This window comes from Scyliorhinus torazame, chromosome 16 (genome assembly GCF_047496885.1).
Source record: "Scyliorhinus torazame isolate Kashiwa2021f chromosome 16, sScyTor2.1, whole genome shotgun sequence".
Taxonomy (NCBI): Eukaryota; Metazoa; Chordata; class Chondrichthyes; order Carcharhiniformes; family Scyliorhinidae; genus Scyliorhinus; species Scyliorhinus torazame.
Window position 1 is genome coordinate 147,354,253 of NC_092722.1, and position 23,224 is coordinate 147,377,476.

The following is a 23,224-nucleotide window of genomic DNA, read 5'->3' on the forward strand; positions in this document are numbered from 1 at the left end:
CAAGGCGTTGGCTTTCAGCTTGCAGACCATCACCGCAATAGCAATTTTTTTTTATTCAGGAAAAGGCGTCTGTTTTGCTAGCAGCCTGCTTATGGTGATGCGCAGTGAACTGCAGCTCCCAGCATCTTGGGAGACTTACAGCATCAGCACAAGCTACGTTCGCCACTGTTGTTAAAGATGCATGTTCGTCAAAAACAGAATTCAGAAATCCAAACTTTGATGATTTTCACAGCGTGCCGTATGGGGCCCAAATGTACTATTTGTGATGTGATGCTAGAACAAACTATGTTGCTTTGTAGCAAATGTGAGTGCTGCATCTGGTGGAAAATAAGGCCAAAGGCTTCATCACAGCCTCGTGTCGCCAGCAGTGGGTTACCATTTGTGGAGATATTTAACAATTTTTTATCGAGTCACTTGGAAAGGTCTTCTCACCTTACCAACTCTGTTATTTGTGTGAAAATTGTCGGTAAATGGGGCTTTGAATTCATCCCATTGCCACATTCTTAGAGGCCCCTTTTAATGGAGGGAAGACAAGAACATTAGCAAAGGGCCTGTGTGAATGAATGTATCTTCCTTGCTGGTTTTCTGATTGGTTGGTGCTGATCATGCGGTGTTATCAGTCAAATGCTTAATGGTAAATAGTCATTGTTAAAAACTAAGAGCAAAAATATGCCATTGAAATTCACAGTGCTGGTAAAGTTGCCTTACTGAAGGAAGCATGTTTTATCCTCTGCTCTGTCTCTTTTTTCACTTTATTCCCATTTGGCAGATCAGTTTCTTTTGCTGGGCTTTCCTGAGATCAGTGCTGAGTTGAACTGATATTTCGGCTTGTACTTATTATTTCCTCATTTCAACCTAATTCATCATGAGCAATGCCAAAGGACATCCATTATAATTCTGCTTATTAAAAGTGTAGATTATTTTAGTCCATTTGGATATGCTATATGTATTAAGTCATATTCTAGCTGAAGTGTATTTGAATTGTAAAATTTGCCAGAGTAAATGAATATTGAACAAGATCTGTATCCTGGAAAGGGAATACAAAAATCAGAAACTCCTTTAATAAATCTCAGAGGTAATCAATGTAAGTCACATCAACGTGACATTGTCATAGAAGTACCTTAAATATTCAAAATCAATTTGAAACAGCTCTCAAGTCTTAACAATTTTCAGACCCTTTGAGGGGAAAAAACACACTATTTAACCTAAGTTGACAGATGCAGCAGCTTTTGATTGACAGTGCAGTTAGCCATTGAGGAGATGCTGTTGCTAGGAGTTTTCTGACTTTGATTATCCAAGTAGATTGACTTGAATGCTGTCAATCAAGTAACTCCAAAAATGTTTCAACTGATGTGTGTGTGTGTGTGTGTGTGTGTGGGGGGGGGGGGGGGGGGGGGGGTGTGGAGGGGGGGGGTATACAAAGATAAAGCTGTGCATTACATATTTGCAGCCTGAAAATGTATTAAAGGACTTTAATTGGGAAATAATTTTAATTTTATAAACATTTTAGATGATATAATTTGCTTGAGTAATTTTTGCAACAGGAATTTAAATGTTAGATTTGCAAAACATTGCTTTCATTTCTGTTAAAAACTGAAGCTGTACTGTTAGATCCCACCATTCAATGTCCAGCTCCATTAGATCCATTTACATTGCTTGGTTATTTTCACGTACACAGACTCTTTTGTAATCACTTGTTCATTCACACACCCAACCACAATAACTGATTCACACATGCAACTATATTCTCAGCAATCTCCATTTTCACAAGGACTTATCTGTTAACTGAAGGGAAATTGAACTGCGCAGCCCTCGAGAGTCACACATAAACCTCATCCGTAGATATAGCCGACATCACATCTGGAACTTGTTTTACTTACATTTACCTTGTGAAACTACAGGAAAGTGATTTACTTGTAGAAATGTGAGAAAAATAAGATCCCAGTATTTCATTTCTAAACAAAGCATATATCCCTTCAGCTCTTCAATATTGCAGTTAAAAGAAGGAGTATGGCTATGCTTGAAAACAAATACAGTTTAACCTTTGTGAAAAGTTATGTTAAATTTTTTTAAAGTCTAATATACAGCTGGCCAAAGTAGCGAAAGAGAAAATTAACTTCACTGGAAAATAATATGTTGAATTCCCTCAACACAGATATGCATTTACCCCTTTTTAGTTTTCACTAACATGATAATATCTTTGGCTTTCAGTAACCCTTCATTACAATATCTAGTTTTATTGTAATATGCATTCTGTAAAACTCTTAGTAGTGAATGCTAATTGGGCCATTTTTTGTCTATTCAAACAGATCAGTTTGATTCTTGCATCTCGTGATGCAAATAGTGATGATTAAGTGGTGTTGGGCAATTTTATTTATTTTCTGTGCCCCTCTCATTAATGCAGCTACATAGATCGGATACTTCCTTTTTTAAATGGACTGTATATTCCTGGAGGTCTAATGTGGAAGGCATCCAAGCCCCAGTGGAACCAATGGAAGGAGAACATCTGATCCGTATCCATGTTCCCTAGCGATATAGTAGGGGAATGAGTCTGATTTTCCTAGGGATTTGGGGAGGCTTGTCTACTTGCCTGAGGGATCGGGATCTTATTTTCTGTGTTAACTTCATAAATATCCAAATTTTATGAAGTCTACAGTCAAAACCCAATAGCTGATGCCTAATAACCCCTCACAAATAGAGAACAGTGTATGAGTCTCTGTAACACTTACAATTATTTGTTTATGGTATAATTCACAAAAATAATATAGAGTTAAGGAACTGGATTCTAAATGCACATTTATTGGAGTCAGCAACATAATGCAAGCTACTTCGTACTGCGTGCTAGAAAGATCACATTTCACATGATCGTGTAATTGCCATAAGATGAATGTATGTGTTTAAGGCCTTCTGCTAAGCCTTCACATGAATGGCACCATTTTCACACTGCAGTACGGAGACAAAAGCAACACAACCTGTTCGCAGTTAAAGGGGCAATTTTTCTCCATCCCATCCCTGATCCACTCCCTGTTAAAAAAGATCTTCCAAATACTGAGGCCATTCTATATTTCTGCCATAAGCATTCTCATTTCTCTAGCTTCAAATAGAAATGGGCAAACAGATCTTAATTAGTGCAGGCATTACAATTTTTCGAAGGATGTTCATGAAGGCATTGGTACTCTTGTGAAAACACTGAGAAGGCCCTACAAGTTGCAAATCCATCAGTATGAAAAGAACACTGCATTTTTTGTAACCTTTTTCATTCTGTTATGATACCTGGTGCAGCTTAATATAATCGCCACAGGGACAAAATGTTTGTAAGTCAATTTTTAGGTGGGCGGGGCATGGGCATTTAACATCTGCATGGGTAAGATGAATAGACACTTTCCATTTGTGGCATGAAGGCTTTAATTTAAGGACTTTAATTTACCAATGGAAGTATTCAGTAGTTTAACACCAGAAGCAAAAATGCACAGTTCTGGCAGATGGATGAGTGCGTAGTTCAGTGATGGCGCAAAGGTTGGAAACCAGTTTTGTTGTTGAAGTGAAACAGAGCTAATTGTTGATAGCCAATATGGGAGTCCTGCTATGTTGAGGCCAACACTCTGCATCTGGTCACAGAGGGACATAGCAAGGAAAAATAGTTAGCTCAAGTGGTGTTAGGGGAAGTTCCAAGTTTCTCATGATAATAGATCTCATTCAGCGTTGGAAAGTCAGGACCAGCAGGTAATTAACGCCACTAAACTTCAAATTTTACACTGAATAAGCAGACTATCGGTCAGTTATTACAGCTCTAGCGGACAATATGCCAACCTAACGCTATTATGATAATCAAAATGTTGATGGCAACCTGACTGCCAATTGGCAATTATCCCCAGGATCCTACATCACCTTAGCTAGAGAAATCTCCTGTTGTGTGTAAGACTTCATTTCATTTTCACAAGGAAACTTCTCTGCCATGATTTCAAGTTCCTTCATTTTTTACTCCTTTATGGTCCGAGGACACACATTCATACACTTAATTGAAGAACTTGTATCCATACAGCTCTTTATCATATCCTCAGGGAATTCTGCTATGCAAATAAACATAAAGCCATGTTGTGTATCACAAAACCCCACCCCTCACGTACAGTAAGTGCAATGTCTGATCAGCTCCTTGGCCTTAGAGAGTTGATAGATTGGAGGCACGATGACTGGGGCACCTAGAGAGCTTCAAATTATGTCACAAGATCTTTTAAATCTATCCAAACAGGCAGAATCACAATTTAATGCTTCACCTGAAAGGTAACACATCTTCCAATGTATTGCCTCCTCAATACTGCACTAAAATAGATTATGTACTCAGCTCCTGGAAGAGCCTTGCAACCCATGACCATCTGAGGAGAGAACTGAGTGAGTCGAACTGACATGTAGGTACTGGCAGAAAAGTCCAAGGGCACGAAATTCCGAAAAGAGAACAAAGTCCCTGGGCAAGCGCGTTTAGCCGTGTGTTTCCTGGCGCGCAGTGCCGAGAAACACATGGTTATTCAACATGACTTGCTTGGAATAAGGGGACTAAAGGGGGAATGCACGGCCGTGGCCACACATGGCCCTGTTTTTTACAATGGGGAGCTCTGCTTGCCAGAACTCCCCATTGTAGCTAGTCAGGGCCCAATGAGGCACCAAAAATAATCCCCGACCTCTCCTCCCAAACGCAACATGTTCCAGCGCAACACCGCTACCCCAACACCCAATGCAGGCAACCCAGGCCCAATCACACATGTGCAGAAAATGCCAGCTTGGCAGTACCAACCTGGCAGTGCCCCTGCCTGTGCCACCTGGGCACCTTTGAGTGCCAGGCTGGCATCCAGTTGGCACTGCAGGGTGGCACTGCTAGTTTACAGGTGGCACCAGACATGCCAGGGCACCACCTGCCCCAATGGCATGAAGCTGGGGGCCTCCAATCCCCTTCGACCTCCACAAGTGCCGCTCCATCTGGTCCTCGTTTGTGGGGACCAGTGCCAAACAGCGCTCACCCAAAGTCCCGGAGGCAAAGGGGTTGAATCCAGAAGCCTCAGGGAATCTGTACATTAAAGTAAGGCCCTCATTCTAATATGCAGATTTTCTAAAAAATGATCCCGCCCATTGTGGGCAGGAGTCCCCTTACAACGTGTCGCAAGATTGCTTTGAATCTCGCGAGGCATTGCGAGCCGGGTAGATCCCAGGAGCGGGGTCTCCTGGCTTTCAATGACCACATTGCGTCACAGCAAGATGCTTTTCCAGTGCAGCATGGCCGGAATTTCACACCCCAAATGTCTTCACACAAGAAGAATGGCAAGTGGTTCCAATCCAGAAAAATATTATCATTCCTTCTTAGTCAGCCTTTTTCCAGTATAGCGATAGAAAGTGTTAATAAGTGACAAGCACACATATGTGTGGCCCACATGGCTGCAGAACAATTGTTTTTCTTCAGTTACCATTTTACGTGCACGTAATTTGCAAATAAGATGAGATTTTGCTTCTTCAAAACGAGGGCCACTTGGTCTCAATTTATTTATTTTTACATAAACTTCAGATCTGATTGAGCAATCTCACACTGCTGGGCACAACTCTCGACATGGCATATATTGGAATCTGGGCAGAAATCGACCGAGCTACTTCAAACTGGTCTTAGCTGATAATGATTATTTGAAAATCAAAGCACAGGGTTCAAGTAACAGTGACCTTCAGTGAAAGAAAGACCCACCCGCTCCTTAGGGGCAGCACGGTAGCATTGTGGATAGCACAATTGCTTCACAGCTCCAGGGTCCCAGGTTCGATTCCGGCTTGGGTCACTGTCTGTGCGGAGTCTGCACGTCCTCCCCGTGTGTGCGTGGGTTTCCTCCGGGTGCTCCGGTTTCTTCCCACAGTCCAAGGATGTGCAGGTTAGGTGGATTGGCCATGATAAATTGCCCTTCGTATCCAAAATTGCCCTTAGTGTTGGGTGGGGTTACTGGGTTATGGGGATAGGGTGGAGGTGTTGACCTTGGGTAGGGTGCTCTTTCCAAAAGCCGGTGCAGACTCGATGGGCCGAATGGCCTCCTTCTGCACTGTAAATTCTATGATATTCTATGATATTCTGTCCAGCCACCATTGCGCTGCCTGGCATAGACAAATTATCATGGACACTAGTGCAGATGCAAACTCTTCATTTTTGCCAAAGACAGCAGTGGAAATTGCTTTGCAATTGAGTGGAAAATCAACCCCACAATCTCAATACATTTGGATGTGTTGATGTATGTATACTCATAGTGTGGCTTTTTAGACACTAGTCTTAAAGCTGTTTTCACTTTCACTCCATCAGAAAGTAATGAAATTCTCATTAAAAGCTCATGCAGGGCTTTGTAACTAATGCCTGCTCACAAAGGCAAGGATAAAAATCACAAGCAGGCTCTGCTGTACTTTTGCAAGAACGTAATCGTACACAACTTCATAGTAAGACACTTTTGGACTAGAATACATTGAGCCAATGCAAGCCTCGCAGAAGATGGGAGTGGATGTAGTATAATTACTGATCTTTTAGCCCTCTGTGAGCAGGGGTGGTTTAATCCATGCATCAGTTACAATATCACCCTGCTCCAGAGATTTTATCTGTGGCACTAGTGGGAAACCTAGTATCCCCTTTACAAGAAAATACTCCGGTATGACTAAAGGCATGCATTTGCTGATTAACATCGGTTAAAGAGGATGTGAAATATTACCACCGTATGCTGAAGCATTACTGCATCCAAGCGCAAAGAAGCTCAAATTGAGTCCAGAGTCTTTTGAGTTCTTTAAGTGCTGTACAAGAAGGCTATTTTTTTAAAACACATTTTAATTTAAAAAATTGCAAATTGTCAAAATATAATCATATCAGATAGCGGCTGATTTTTAATAGGCACTTTGAGCTCGTATTAATTAAACAGTCAGATTGACACCACATCTGTCTCCTGAACAAATGAAGTGAGATTCATCTAAACCACAGTGCGAACTTCTGAAATCAGTTATTAAGCTGCAGGTTTCTGTTTCATTTGCCTGCTTTTCGCTTTGAAGCATTCATCAGCCACGGAGAACACAATAATGAGATGAGGTCATGGAGCACCAGTTGTGCATGAAAGATGTGAAAATTTACTGCAAATGAGACAACAGCAGTAAATTCATTTTTATTCAAATTACTGTCATCGTACATTACCACTTTTCTTGCAAACATTTTGCTTCAGACAATGTGACAGCATATTATTATTTGTGAGATTATACTATTAAGCCATTAACATGTCACCTCCTGCTTGAAACAATGCCTCAGCTTGGTAACTGCAAAATAGGACAAGTTGGAGAAACATGCTGATGTGACACAGAGGTCTGTCATGTGAAGAGGCATGAGGCAAGAATCAGAAAGGTAGTTTTTTTTTAAAAGCCAAACTGGGCTCCTGAAGCCCTGCAGATAACAGAGCAATAATTCCATTAGAAGCTGACGAGATATTGCTGGGACAAAAAAAAATACAAAATACAGGATTCGGAGATTATAATCCTTTAATCTTTACTCTTAATACAGTGCAGCCTGCCAGTTTTGTGGATTAACACGCACTGTGTTGTGCTGCCAAAACCATAATTTCAAACTCGCAAAACTTTATGTTTAAAGGAAACTTGATATACAGGCATTCTGCTGTTAAGAAGATTATGGTGTTTTATTGCAAGATGGGACACCGGTTCCTGTGACATTCCTTCCTGAGTTAGTCTGCTTTAAAATGTGTAACTTTCTCTTCCACTGTATATTTTACTGATCATAAAATTAAATGCTTTCAATAAATATGTGCAGAAATCAAAAACCTTTACTCCCACATTCGTTTTAGAAATGTCATGTTTCTTAGTAAACATTCCAACATTTAATTTAATTTAAAACCATTTTCATTCTTCTTTATTTCCTTATACTACATCAATGGAGTACATTGAACACCAATGCATTATAACAGCACAGGGACATCTGCAATTGCTAATAAAAGTTTTGACAGAATGACAGAGCAGGCACATTAAAAACAGAAAGCTAAAGCTGGGAGGTAAATGCACAGAATTTTTGTCGTAACGCATCTATTACATTTTTGTTTGACTAGGGATATTGTCTTCAGATCTCATGTGGCACTATTTTTAAAGAAAGGCCAGGCTTATAGAGGTACAGAGGTAAGAGTGGCCTGGAAATATCAGGTTAGAGTTTAGTTTAAGAGACAATAAGTGGACCTTGTTTTGCATGCTGTTCTAGCCTTTCAGAAACATTCATGAGTGGGATGAACAATGTCATCTTTGACTAGAACTTTATGGGACTTTAGGACAGGTTAGTGATCCATGGAACATGGGGCAGGCTATGAAGGAATGAATCATTCTTCTGCTTCCTGCCATGTTATCACACCCTGCCTGCCTTCTCAGTATCCTTGTAAATGTTACAAGATGCATAGCAACATTCATCATCCCAACCATAGCCTGTTATGAATGGGCTCTCATCTGTTTGCCACTAATTAGCTGACTTTGCTTGCTATGATACTATTGGATTTCACCCTCGGAATAGATGGTTCTTGAGCATCTAAAGGCTAAGCTGAGCTTCTATTCACAACCTGAAAGTTAATATCTTACTTTCAACTCCTTTTTATCCAGTTTAAAATAAGTTTTCTGAGGCATTAAGGGGCCTCTAAGCTGAGTGTAAAAAGATAAGATCTATCTTCCAGGTGAAAGAATGGCCAAAATTGCCTTTTCTTTGCCTATTGAAAATCTCAGCGGTTCCATATTTACATTGGTAATTTTATCTCAGTTTTTGCCAAGGGGCAGAATTTTGAGACCCTGAGGTAGACACTGTCCAGAAGGAAAATCTTCCTCCTGTCATTCATTTCAGAGAGTAAGAGAAAACGCTGCACAGTCCTTTGTGTTCAGTTTGCTAACCTCCAAAACACAACAGCTCTGCAACTTTTGCAAACAGCAAGGCGTGTCTGTGACCTTACATTTCACTCACAGTGAAGGACTCCCCTGAGCTGCACAGGCATCTTCTGATATTTGAAAATGTGTCACGGATTTTACAAAGAAAAGTGTCACATATTCGCTGCCAGAAAGTACAACACTTCCCAAAGCTGTGACTTCATCGCTTCCAGAAAAATGACACCTGGGTGACTTAGCTTTTTGTTGTTGTTGCTGGAAGCAGTTTGCCGTTAATGGAACTCAACCCATTAAACTGTTGAAAATACACAAATGATGAGCGAGGAAATTAGGATGCATTGTCATCTAAAGTTTATCTAGAATTTCAGATACAGAATTCTAAATATGCTTTACCATTTCAGGACGGGAGGCAGTGGCGTAGTGATATTGTTGCTGGACTTGTAATCCAAAGACTCAGGGTAATGCTCTGGGGACCCGGGTTCGAATCCCACCCATGGCAGATGGTGAAATTTAAATGCAATAAAATTCTGGAATTACCAGTTTAATGATGACCATGAAACAATTGTTGTTAAAAATGCATCTGGAGGGCAGCACAGTGGTTAGCACTGCTGCCTCACGGCACCAAGGTCCCAGGTTCGATCATGGCTCTGGGTCACTGACTGTGGAGTTTGCACATTCTCCCCCTGTTTGCGTGGGTTTCACCCCCACAACCCAAAGATGTGCAGGATAGGTGGATTGACCATGCAAAATTGCCCCTTAATTGAAAAAAATGAACTGGGTGCTCTAAATTCTTTTTAAAACGCATCAGGTTCACTAATGTCCTTGAGGGAAGGAAATCTGTTGTCCTTACCTGGTCTGGCCTACACATGACTCCAAACTTTGGATGGACAATAAATGCATCTCATGAGCAAATTTAAAACAAAATACAAAATTTAATCCATGCAAAATATGCCAGTCATTCGGCAGCATTTGTTTCAAAATCTTTGTTGAAATGTAGTTTTTAAGCAGGACATGATGTATTAATGGAAGCTACTAAAATGTTTTCAAGCTCCCTTGAAGCAAAACATTTTGAGTGGGATAGCTTAATTGCTCTGATATTCAGAATCTGTTTTAATGGTTGTTACCGTGAAACTGGACACACTTTAACTTCCGTTACAAGGTGGAAAGAAAACTGTATAAAATGAGTAACAATCCACTTCAGGGATTTACATCACTAAAAACAGGTGACATTTATATTTTGCAGACTTCTTGGTTGTTGAAATCACATTTCACATTATTGAAGAGGAAACAGCAGGTTTTAATTCAGGTTTTTAATTTGGAGAGTTATATCTTTTTCCTGTGTTGGCTTGGCACACAGTACATGTCATTATATTTGAGCTGCAGCAACTCTGGAATTACTGACACCAGAGCGCCACCAGCTGGATAGAAATGATAACTGATGGTCAAGAACTGACCTTTGTAGCGACAGCTAAGGTTATGTAAAAATCCACTTCTTTACTTTGCAAGAGTAAAGTTTGAAGCCAGTGCCGCGGTATACTGTGCAAGATGCTTAATGCTGCTTGTATTTATTTTGGAGGGATGAGTGGGGGTTGTCACAGAGCAAGCAGCCTGTGTTGCTTGATCTTCATCATAATGCAACTTTAATAACGTTGGCAAAGATTGCTCTGAAATCACAGCTGTAGCTTCAGGCAAAAGCTAAAATGAGGTGCTTCTCCCATGTCTCACCTAGAGAGCACAGCATTGGCTATGCGTGAGAATAACTGGACGAATCGATCGCTGCAGTAGGTTGATGGTTACTAGCCATTTTGATGGATATGACTGTAAAAAAAAGTCCAGATTGGTTCACAGTGGACCTAAAACCATGTCAGCTAAAACCAAAGAGACAAAAAAGTGACAGCTGCGGTGAGCACACTGCAGGCAGTCGATGGCTTCCGTGATTTATTGTTCCATCTGCCTCACCGCATTGAAGACAAGTTTCCCCTGATTTGGTTAAAATGAAAGGACCTCTGAGAGCACCACGCATTTTTTAAAAATGTGCAGAAATAGAGTTTTATTTTCGGTTTTATTAATGGCAGCCTGTTTCTAATTTAGTTCCATTGTTCCCGAGTCCAATCATTAGTACTTACATCTAGTTTCCAGTAACAAGCTACTAACAGTGGTGTAATGTCTGGGAACACTAACCTTTGCAATATATAGCCACCTTTGAACAGTTTTTACTCTACAGGCCATATCACTGTTTCCTATTTCTGATGACCACATTTGCAGCAATCTGCCGATTCACTTCATGAGAAATTTCTGCCAAGAATCATTTTCAAAATGGGTGAAATAAAACTGGTCTTTCTAAAATAAAACAAAAGCTGTTTTTCAAAAGGGAACTGGGGAAAACACTGGCTATTTGTCATTTTCAGAATTTGCCTTAATGAAGCTCAAATTATGAAGTGTTTTTAAAAGGTACAGTTTTATTAGAAACAAATACTATAAAATTTGATATAACTTGCAGATTATATTTTATCAATGATTCAAAATCATTTCCTGAACTGTACAAGCCTCGTTACAGGAACACCCCTGTGGCAAGAAAAACATTTCCTTTATCCAATCATTCCTATTGAGCAAACACTGTAGAATGTATGGGGAATTAATTGGTGCCTGAGCAAATGTTCCCTTTAAATGAACATTCATATTAACAGAGTACCCATTAGCAGGCTTCTACTGTAACACAATTACTGTTAGATTCCAGTGCAGTTTTTAGTACAGTTCAGCAAATTTAAACTCTTGAGGACTAAATCCCCATGAAAAGGGAAAGCTCATTGGCAGTGATGGGGCTTAGAAAGTCCTGCTCTCCTTTGCCTTGGTTTTGTGTCCCTCTTGTCCTGACCCCACACCAGGCTTTTCCTGTCTAAAGGTTTCTCTCGTACGTTTCTTCACCAAGTTGGTGTCAAAGGCTTGCCTGTCTCCTGTCTCAGGATGTTGATTTTACCTCTTTAATGTTTCCTGAATCTGTGAAAATTCTTTTCTGACGCGTTCGCTCACAATTGTGAGTTAATGTTCGATAAATATTGACTTTTGTTTCGTACGATAGGCAATTGTTGCCACTGTCGTGGGTGACGGTGAATGGGGGACGTAGGATAAAGCTAGGGGGGTGGCGTGAGGGCGATTGGGTGGACGTGCACAGCTCTCCCAAGGGATAAGTTCCACTTTCGGAACATGTTTTATCAGATAGGGTCATTGTCTCTCAGTTTTTTTCCATTATTCACAACTAGTTCCAACGTTATATGTTTTAGCTATTTAAAGGCCAGCTGTTCTTTTAAGGATGTCATTGCAAAAAAATGATTTGGTGTTTTGCAGGAATCATTGTAGATTGTAATACTGTAGCTGGCCTGTGTATTGTCTTTCACAAAATCTAACCTTTCAATGTCTAATTTGGTAGAAAGTTTTCAAATCATATTAATCTAAATTGAGGCAATTCAAAGCCCATATGTATTTAGTCCCAGTCCACTCATTTAATCATAGCAGTAAAACACATGTTGTGTACATGTCCAAAACACTTCTTTACTTCTTGACTGTATTAACCCTCAGGGCACTTAATTTTCTGTATATTGTGTCACAGTAGCATTTTCCTCATCACATAATAAATTTAAATAGTGTTTGCAAAATTATTTTGAGTAATGAATTGAAGGTAAATAGAAAGTAAATATATCAGGTGTGTATCCTAGTCTAAATTAAGAAAACTACAAGTATCATAATTGCTGTACCATATTTAAAATAATTCCACAAAATATTTGCATATGTACTGAATGGTTTATTTTTCCCAAGATGAGCCATTGGGGGAATTAAAACTCATGAACACTAAACCATCTATTACTGCCCATGTCAGATCTACTGCCACTTTTAGCCTTGTTACTTATTTGCATATGTTGCTATTCCTCTATTCAATAAATGTACTTCATATTCCTGTAGAGTAAGGAAGACATAAAAAAATTAATAAATTCTAAAAACAGTTTGCATAAGATAATTGGGGGTAGATTTTAAAGACTTTCAATCTCCAAGTGCTATAACTGTTCCTAAAACAAGTCTAACAAATAACGATGTTACTGAAAACATTCAGTCAAATTACAGTGCCTCCATTCATGCCCTGCATGTAAAATAAACATCCGGCATTTTTTTCTATTCCTTACACCTTGCAATTATCTCTCATGCAGTGTTTCCCCTTTAATCGCTGTTAATCTAAGCCAGTGACAGTGCTGGCTTAGTGTATGAATTAGTGTCAGTAATCTGACCAGTTTGCATTAATATTTTCAAGTTAGGGAGAAAATGGAGGCAAGCAAAAGCAATTGGTGGATGGCAGTTATGCTGAAAATCCCACACGTCCTGGTGCGTGGAAACTCTCTACCTGTAGGAATTCATCACTTACTCTACTGGGTCTGTGGGATTCCTTTGTCCCTCTGGAATCTCACACATCCACAGCCCATATTATTTCATCTCTCCCACTCTCTTAAATATTTAGACATTGTCCTCTTCAAATATAACAGTTGAAACATGGGAATTTCTAATAAGGAGTGCATGGGATAGATATATGTAAAATATTGAACGTTCTTACTTCATTATTAACTGTTATTTATTCAGAATGTCAATCAAAGTCATTTTGAGTGAAGAATAACATGCAATCGCCATTAACCACTGAGAACTAAATGGCTAATTTTACCAACATGCAATGTGGATATTTTGCTCGTGGGAAGGGACAGGGAGAGGCTAAAACAAAATAATTTATTTCATTTCTGTAATTCCCCACGTTATTGAATACTGGAAAGTCATAATATTAATCCTGCTAAAATTTATACATATACGCATGGTAAAAATGCATATTCAGAAATTTGTAATGACATTTCATTGCTCAAAACTGTTAGCATTAGACCAGAAACATTGACTATTTAGTACAGCCTTAAATAGTTAGTGCAAAATCTAAACAGTTTTTGAACCACAAGCAGGAACCGAATAATTTGATGTTTTGTCTTTTCAGTGTGTATAGAAAGTATCAGCAGAGGGCAGGAAGTGAGCTGACAAATTAATACTATAAGAAAATAAACGGTGCTGGTATTTACCATAGAGCAACTTTATTCCGGTTTAATTTGTGTTGGAGTGACTCCAGCACCCATTTGCACACACCTCAAGCATATGTGAAATACGTTTCCTGACATTTAGGTGAGTACAGCTTCAGTTGCATAAGCTGTGTCTCAATCATGATTTAAGTTGCTTTAAGCAGACTAAGGAAGATAATCATTAGCACAGTGCAGGCAACACTAAGCTGAATCCCATTATAACTCAACAAGACTTCAAAAATCTGCAATATTCTCCCCCAAATTGTATTCTCGCACTTCTTTCTGGTCTCTGCTTTGAGACTGCACCAAACTCCTGAACTTAACAAACTGTGCATAATGCCTGGGCAGTAATGTGAAAAAGTATGCTGTCAATCAACCTGATGCACTTTACAATCATTTTGCTGATGTGCTCAATTGTGATGTGCCACTCTCTCATGAATTTTCCTCGCAAATCTCTCCGCCACTGAAGGTTGACAGATATGACAAACTAAAATCACTTGTCTTATGTATTAGGTTCTTATTATTTAACAAAATTGCCCTGTTATGAATCAAACAGCCCTTTACAGAGTGAACTTCTCACAACAGTATTTGTATATTTTTTTCAACCCCGAGAATGCATCAAATGAAAGATGCGGTGGATGCTTAGCTTTTTTATATTATCAGTAAATTTACTAACAACCGTGCAGAAAATAATTTTACCGATCATAAAATAACTTGCACGTGTATAAATATGCAACTAAAGTTGAGCCCCTTCTGTTAAAATTTCTTAATTACCTCGCTTTTAGCTGAGAATGTATTATTTATTTCCTAACGACAAAAAATATGATTTACTACATCCTGTGAAGACCAGTAAATTCAATTTTAGCATCTTAAAAGGCCTGTGTCATTCTTTAAGAAAATATGGCCGGGCAGGAATTGATTGCTGTAAATGTGCGGGTCCGATTCAAGTGTGGCCAACCTAACAGCAGCAACTGTTCTCACAAATGGTTTGGTGGACTCCACTTCCACTGTCATGTCGGATACTCCCGAAAGAGTCTTGTGTTTGCACGCATCAAATTTCTGTCTGACACAAATTTCTTAAATGATTACATGGCCCCTTTAATTAAGAACACATGAAGTAAAAATAGGGCTGTGCTACTTCCCAACGTGGCCCGCTTTGATTCAAATAAATAGGAAAACACAGCAGAGGCGTAGTTAATCTGAATGAAGTCTTAATTTTGAGTGACGCGCAAATGCGACTGGGTAAAGAGGTTTGCAGCCGGCTTGCCATTTAAATGTAAGCTTTGGCTTTCTGACGGATGCGCCCTCAGGCTGTCACAACTCTCCTATGAATTGAATGAGGGGAAAAGCACCGTAAGGTGTGAATTCCCCTCGTAGGGCTTTGTCCAGTCCAAACTACCAGTGATGTAGGACCTGGTGCATGTTGTGCATCTAGATTTGCAAGCACTTTATTTGCATGGCTCAGATATCTGTAATATGTGTCACTGTGGACTGCTCTAATTGTTCTTACACCAGGCGTTCTCTATTTCTATTGATAACTGCATTAAGTAACATGGCTGATGGGATAAACTGTTTGTGACACTAATGTGCGGTGTTTCAGGCAGATCTCTTTTCTGTTATATTTTACAAATTTAACACTTAGACTACTGGAGGCACTTAAAATCACAAAGGAGTCCTTAACACTGAACGCTTGTGTATTCATTATATTGAAATATAACCAAGGAATGAATGGAATCCCAGGGCTGTCAGCTTGGTCTGTTTGGAGTCGTTTATTTTTCAAACTTCACAATGATCACGAGTATGTCAGGGCCCCGCATCAAAATACATCGCCACTAATGTTCACTCTTTGTCAATTACAGAATTCTGCATGATGAGAATTATGTTCATGAAATAATTGTTCAAATTAATTCTGTTGTGATTGTAAGAATGGTGATGTATTCCAAAAGATAAAATGGATGACCTCAATCCTTGAAGTTTCAAATCTGAAGGTATAAACCTCTTTGCAATGAGCTTGAACACTCACTAATGGTATTGAGCAGCACTCATCTAGTGAAAGATTAAATATGATGTCAGATTTTTGGTCAAAGATTATGTGCATTATCTAGTACAACACTATTATCATGTCAAATAAATCCTCAATATAATTAGTATCATCCTTGTACACAGACCGTTCTCAAAGCCAATTTCAGTACCTTTTATTAGCTTGAATAATGCAAATATAATGTGACTATAAATGTATTTTTATCACTTTTATTGTCCTGAATACTGAACCAAAAAGCTTGTAGTTGAGTGGCATAGCTTGCCTTACATACCAATACCAGCTGTGGACAGCAGGTGGCATTGTTCTCTGTCCTCAGCACATTACAGCAATGTGCTCACACAACTGTAGGGAGCAGTCAGCGGAACCGCGCTGTAAACAACACATGGTTAAAATTAATTTTATTTGAATTTCACATCTGATTTAGTAAATAGAACTATCATTACAGTTAATGTAATTGAAGTAACAAACAAGAAGCGTGCAGCCTAATAAAACCCTCTCTTTGTTAATCTATCCATCTGCATCATATTTATATCACCTCTACCCTATATGTGCAGCTTTCCTTTTTAGCATTTACATCCATAGAACATACAGGGCAGAAGGAGGCCATTCGGCCCATCGAGTCTGCACTGACCCACTTAAGCCCTCACTTCCACCCTGTCCCCATAACCCAATAACCCCTCCTAACCTTTTTGGTCACTTAGGGCAATTTATCATGGTCAATCCACCTAACCTGCACGTCTTTGGACTGTGGGAGGAAACCTGAGCACACGTGGAGAGAATGTGCAGACTCAGCACAGACAGTGACCCAGCGGGGAATTGAACCTGGGACCCTGGCACTGTGGAGCCACAGTGCTATCCACTTGTGCTACAGTGCTGCCCTAGTTTCAACCCTTTAACTTTGCATAGGATTCTCCAAATGGTCATTATTCTCCAATAGACATGTACGATAAGAAGGTTATCAGTGTATTACAAGATAGTAATTCAATTAACACATCTAAAATGTCATAAAGCTGGGAAAAAAAGATCACAAGGTTTATGAACATCAGCAGAAAGCAAGTAATGATACATTCCCTTCAACTCTACACGTTATAATTTAGGATGTGTAAACCTTTTGAAGAAATAATTATCTTGTACTTCACCGCTGATTAAGGTGTCAAAAGGAAACTGACACAGGATCTGAAGGTAAATTTTGCATTGAGACTTTCACAACTATATTCAGAGTTTATTTCAGAAATATGTTACAATGAAATGAACTATGCACCATAAATTATACACATTTAAAAAAAAATCAATAAATCTGCTCATGCCTTTGCAATTCAATTGATTATGATGCTAAGAGTCTTTAGTAAATAGGAGTGTTGATTTTAGTTGTGTTGGCTGTAAATCTATATTTTGTGTTGCTTTCCCAGAGACAGTTAAACTGCGGCATTAAAAAAAAATCTCCTGTTAACATAAATGATGCATTGCATAACTCTGGATCTGTTCTAAACCTGACCACGACCTATGCCTTAAATAGAAGGTAGAAACATATGCATCAATAATTTCCCATAATATTAAGCAAAAAGTGCTAACATTTTTAAGTGGCCATCCTTACTATGAGCATGAACATGGGCTGGATTCACCGATGTGGAGGCCAGGTGCTGTCGCCGGCGTGGGAACTGTCGTTTTAGATCGCAAAATTTGGTGCTGAACTCTCACTGATCCTGCGACTGGTGAGGTGAAGGCAGCCGCGCCGGGTAAAACGCCCGGCTCCCACGACAAAAATGGCTGGAGAAAGCCGGGTCCGTGGCAGCGCGTTCGCATGGCGATGCTCTATAGCGGTCATGCCGCAAAACATGGCGCCGGCCTTGCGTGGACCCAACCTGTCAAATACTGCCCCCCTGGCCACTCCCTGGCCACCCCCCACCACCAGATCCCCCAGCCCTGGCAGAAGACCCCACCCCAGCCAGCACCACGGCTCCCGGCCGACTGTGGTGGTGCTGGACACAGTCCGCAGCTACCACGCAGGGTTCCCAACTGCTGAGACCACAAACGAACCGCACCGTCGGGAACTCGGCCAAGTGGAGGCGGTGAATCGCAGAGGCCCCGGAGAATACAGGGTCAGGCACGCTAATGATATGCCAACGGTGTTTAAATGCCACACGGCGAACAACACTTTAACGTCATTTTCAGGTGCCATAGGATCCCGGTTTGGCGTCAAACTGGCACATACCGCGATTTTGCCGTCCAGGCTATTCTCCGCACAATCGCGTTTCGTGATTTCCGCAACCCGCCCATAGTTTTGGATTTAACTTTATCTTTCCTTTGTAAGGCTGGGTTCCCACAATCCCATGCAACATCACACAAAGTCACGTTTCCACAAATTAAATTTCATAAGCCCAAAAGTTAAAAGTGTTGCAGTTCAAAATCATGTTGCTCCCAAATCTTGAGGAGAAGTAACCATGATTTAGAAATTATTAGACTTTCTATTCAATCCAAGTCCAATTCAACTGCAACATATCAAGCAAGATGCAGGAGGAACAGTGTGCCATCCCAAGGATTACAGCTTGAGTAGGCCCATTGAAGTTGGGAAGTTGAAATTTACCCCAATATGGGAATCAAGTGGTTTCAGTTTAATGGGTCAAGTTTCAAATTGCTTTGTGAATGAAACACTTGCTGTCAAAATAGTGAAGCTAATGCCTTTCTCTATTGTTTCTGCGAGGTGTAGATTTGTGGTACTCCAAAAGTTGCTGTCCAAGTTGCCCCATTTCACCATTAGCTTTCTGAAAATGTACTTTTATGAATATCAGAATTGGAAGCAAGAGTAGGACATTTGGGCCCTCGAGCTTGCTCCACCAATCTGAGCTGATCAAAAATCAGGCCTCAATTTCATATTCCGCACCTAACTCTGATAACCTTTGACTCCCTTCTTAGGGGGCCTGGCCAGCGGCACGGACACCCATCCCACCCCCACCTCTAGTCGAACACCCCCTCCCATAACCACCCTCACTGTACCACCTCCCCATCCCCCCGCTTGCAACCCCCTCCGTGATTTCTACCTGCCTCACTACGGGGTGCGGGCGATCCCTGTATGCGAGTTGGCTATTCCATCACACGGTCTCATCAAGCCCTTGGGCCCCCCCTTTCAGCCAGTCCCAACTCATCCCCTACACCCTTTTGACAGAGCACAAAGGCTGGTTGTGAACAGGCATTTATTGTGAAACTGAACATTTCTGTCCAGGTTTGTGCCCCAGCACCAATCGCTATACTGTGTGCTGTATCCGTGCCAACTTAACAGCTGTCTACCTTTCTGGACCTATGGGCCCTTACGCTACATCTAGGTGGATGCCCAGGTGGTACATCAAGAGGGGAGGTGGCCTGCTGTGGTTCCCACCCTGTGATATGGGTCCCTTTTGACGGCTATCCTCTGGTGCAACAGGCCTGGATGGGGCCGGCAGTCACTCGGGTGTCCCAGGTGGCATGGTGCCCATCAGATGCACCAGGAACAGGAGGGGAGATTCCAAGGCACTGAGGGGTTATGACACCTCCCATGTGGGAGTCATCTCCTCCTCCTTCTGGATACCCGATGGCCCCCGGGCTAATCCTTGAAGCTGTGACCGGACCGAAGCCCTGAGGCTCCCCTGCCACCTGACACTGCCAGTCCTGGATGCTCGCTCCCATCTTGACCAGGGTCTCAATACTCACGGCCGTGGTGCACAGGGAGTGGGCCATCTCATTCTGGAACTGTGCCACATCACCCAGTCACTGTGCCACATCCCTTTAGGACTGGGCCACCTCCCTCTGGGACTGTGCCAGATCACCCAGTGACTGTGCCACCTTTCTCTGTGACTGGCTCAGGCCACCCAGCGGCTGGGCAATATTGCCGACACCCTCAGCCATGATCCGATGTGACTGAGCTAAGCTCTGAAGTGTCGCTGCTATGTCCAGTTGGCTCTGGTACATGGCTGGCTGTGACAGGGCAGCCCTGTCTAGTGCCTCGGCCACCGCCTGCACTGAGTGTCCCAGGCCTTGTCATGCTGACCCATGGCCGATACATTCGCCCCCAAAGCCTCCACCGCGGGCGTAATCCGTGCAGTGTTGGCCTGAGTGGCACGCATTGTCGGCACCGCTTCCTGCCCCTGCAGGCGGTTGGATTGCTCCAACTGCACCTGCAGGCGCTGGATGCTCGCTGACAACCCCTCATGTAGTCCCTGGCTCTGCATCTGCATCTCAACTATCGATGGGACCGCCCTTTCCAGAAGCCCAAAACCACCTGGGCGGCAGCTAGTCCCTGGGGTCAGGCCACCCTCCGACCCACTGCCCCTCAAGGGTTCTGACCTCCACCCAATGTACCACAGCACGTGGGTGGTACACACCAGATAGCGCCCCAGGAGCCTCTTCGCTAACGTACCCAACTGAGGTGAGTGCCTCTGGGATGGTGGAGGGTGTTGGAGACAGCTGTGACGGGAAGTCAGTGTTGCCCCCGGACTGGTGTCTCGGACTGCGGTTTGGGGCTCTGGCCGCAATCCGTTGCCTCGTCATCACTGGTAGCTGCTTAGGGTTGGGGTTGGCAGTGGGGAACATCAGAAGGACCCGCCTCATGATCCTGCAAGAAACAAAACATGATGCATGGTTGGATCACGTGTTGGGGTAGTGGTGGTTGTTGTGTTTGGTCCTTTGTACTTTTATGAAGAACTTGCCAAACACTTTGATCTGTACAAACCAAAATCCTTTTATTTTGTCTCATGCAGTAGGATGGAATCTGAATCAGAGTGTGTTATCGTGGAGTCTTGCAACTCCTATGGAACATATGCCATCTGCTGACAAATTACATGTACGTCTATTACCCTCTTAATCTTGTTCTGGAGATGGCCAGATGTGCCTCACTTTATATCCAGGTCCCAGGTCTGGAGACCACATAGTATGACTGCACTGCCACCTGCTGGTTGGAGGTCTCGCACCATCCCACTATGATTTGGCCTCTAGGCATATCCCCACAGTAGTGAGGGGATGTGAGGGCTGGTGTGGGGGTGGTATGGGTGTGGTGTGGGTTTGTGTTGAGGTGGTGAGGGTTTTGTGTGCGGGCCATGTCACACATGCTGTGCAACTCAGCGGGGGCTCACTTGCTTGCTCGATGCTGTCTTCCGCCTTGGCGAATGCCCTTTCTCCGGGCCCACCAACCAGGCCCAATGCCTGCTGCTCCACTGCAGTAAGGTGCCACTGATTGGCCGGTCCCCTCTGGTCTTCTCTATATCCTGGCTATTATGCAATGCCTTCTTCTGGAGGTGGGAGACAAAAAGGGCAAAGTATTAGGCAGTTGGACCCGTGCAGTACAGGGGATGGATAGCTTGTGGTCTCCGTAGCCAGGGCAACCACCATACCGGTCCCCATGGTGTAGGGTGGGAGCGCGCACACTGCCATCAGGTGGGGCCAGTCGCCCTCCGGGTGAGGGGGTTACGGATGTGTGGGATGGGGGTTAGTGCCAGAAACACGGTGCTGCTTCCTCACCTTGGCCTCCCTGAGGAGGTTGTGCAGCTTCTTGCGGCACTGCTGTCCGCTCTTAGCGGTGGGACTCATGGCCACTGCTACTTGTGCCCAGGCCCAGTGTACAGCGGCAGGTGACAGCCTCCTTCCCACCCCAGGGTATAGAGTAGACTGCCTCTCCTCTATAGAATCCAATAGCGTCTCCAGCTTGGTGTCTGCAAATGGGGGGGCTGCTCTTTCGTGCTGCCATCGTGTTGGCTGGGATGAGTGTGTGTGGGGAGCGGAGAGCTAATATGCAGCTGCAGCTTGTCAGCCTGTCAATTATCAATCTCGACCCCGGCGAATCGGACACCGTTTTTTATTGGAATTACTCGAGTTCCACGTGTCACCAGTGCTAGCCCATGAACGACTTATGAATTGATCTGGGACCGGCGCCAATTTTGTTGTCATAGAAGTCCATCATTTCAGTCTCAAAGTCAGTACTTAGGGCTGGATACTCTGATTCTGAGACTAAGGGCTGGACTCTCCAATTTTGTGGCAATGTCCGGAGCAAGGGTCTGGTCTTACGACCAAAACATCGGCGCTGGCCCCACATCGATGCTCCGCCCGGTGGGGGGGTTAGCAGCCGCACCACATAACCTGCAGATATGGACGGAGAATGGCCGTATCCGTGTCGCGCATGCGCACGGCGGTGACCTGCGTGGACCCGTCCTGCCAGATAGTGCCCCCCTGTAAACCCCCTCGCCACCCCCGCACCACCCCCACCAGTCCCCCCCATCCCCTGCCAAAGCACCGCCGGCCGGCAGAATAGCTCCCCACCTCCCCGACCTCGCTGGATACGTGAGGTCCCCGAAAACTGAGAGGACACGCGACCAATGCCGTCGGGAAGTCAGCCCATCGAGGGCGGAGCATCGGGGAGGGCATCGGGTGACATCCTGAGGCCGTCCCAATGGCATGCGGTGTACTCAGCGATTACGGAATTTTTGAGAGTGCGGAGCATCCGAAAACGGCGCCGTCCCCGATTCTGCCATAAAAGTTATTCTCCGGCCTTTCGCCGAATGTGATTTTGGCATCGGCAATCGGAGAATCCCGTCCTTAGTCTCTGAAACGGGGAATCCCGCCCTCTGTTTCCCTTGCATCACACTTTCAGGAACTTTGTGGCGGGTTGGTGGGGGAATGTATTTAGCTGAAGGGGTGAATGGAAACATCTAAATAATTGTAGGTGACTTTAGAGGCCCTGCAATGGCAAAATCTGAGCCATTATAATATCACAAGTTATTCAGGGCTGTGTGTACGTAGTGACATCTCATGGCACATATTCTGCGTGCTCTGGCTTTTGACTGTACAGCACATAACTGCCTGTCGATGTGTGCTGATGTCCTAAGGCTTGAAGAAAAAATAGAGTCACTGATTGTGAATAAGCGGAGAAACAGTGTCAACGTTTCAGGTTGATGAACTTCCAAATTCCCGATGAGCGATCGTGAACTTGAAACATTGGGCTGAATCTTCCAGGTATTCCTGAAAATACCTGGACCTGGTATGATTGACAATCCCAACTCTGTCGGCTGCAGGAGAAGGAATTCAAGTGTGATCTTATGGGAGGCAGTGCAGAAAGGACACCACCCCTGAGATTGCTGTCCGATTAGAGACAACGGGTGGGCTGAGGAAGGGGGAGGGCCAGTCAGGACCTGAGATGTGTGACAGGCTCTGTGGC

General features: G+C 42.9%; 1 long non-coding RNA gene across 1 annotated transcript in view; it reads left to right on the forward strand.

Moving 5' to 3' along the window:
• The window catches only part of LOC140393124 (uncharacterized), a 62,005-nt gene that overhangs the window by 285 nt on the left and 38,496 nt on the right, over positions 1-23,224 (forward strand). The gene's annotated exons all lie outside the window — the stretch shown is intronic.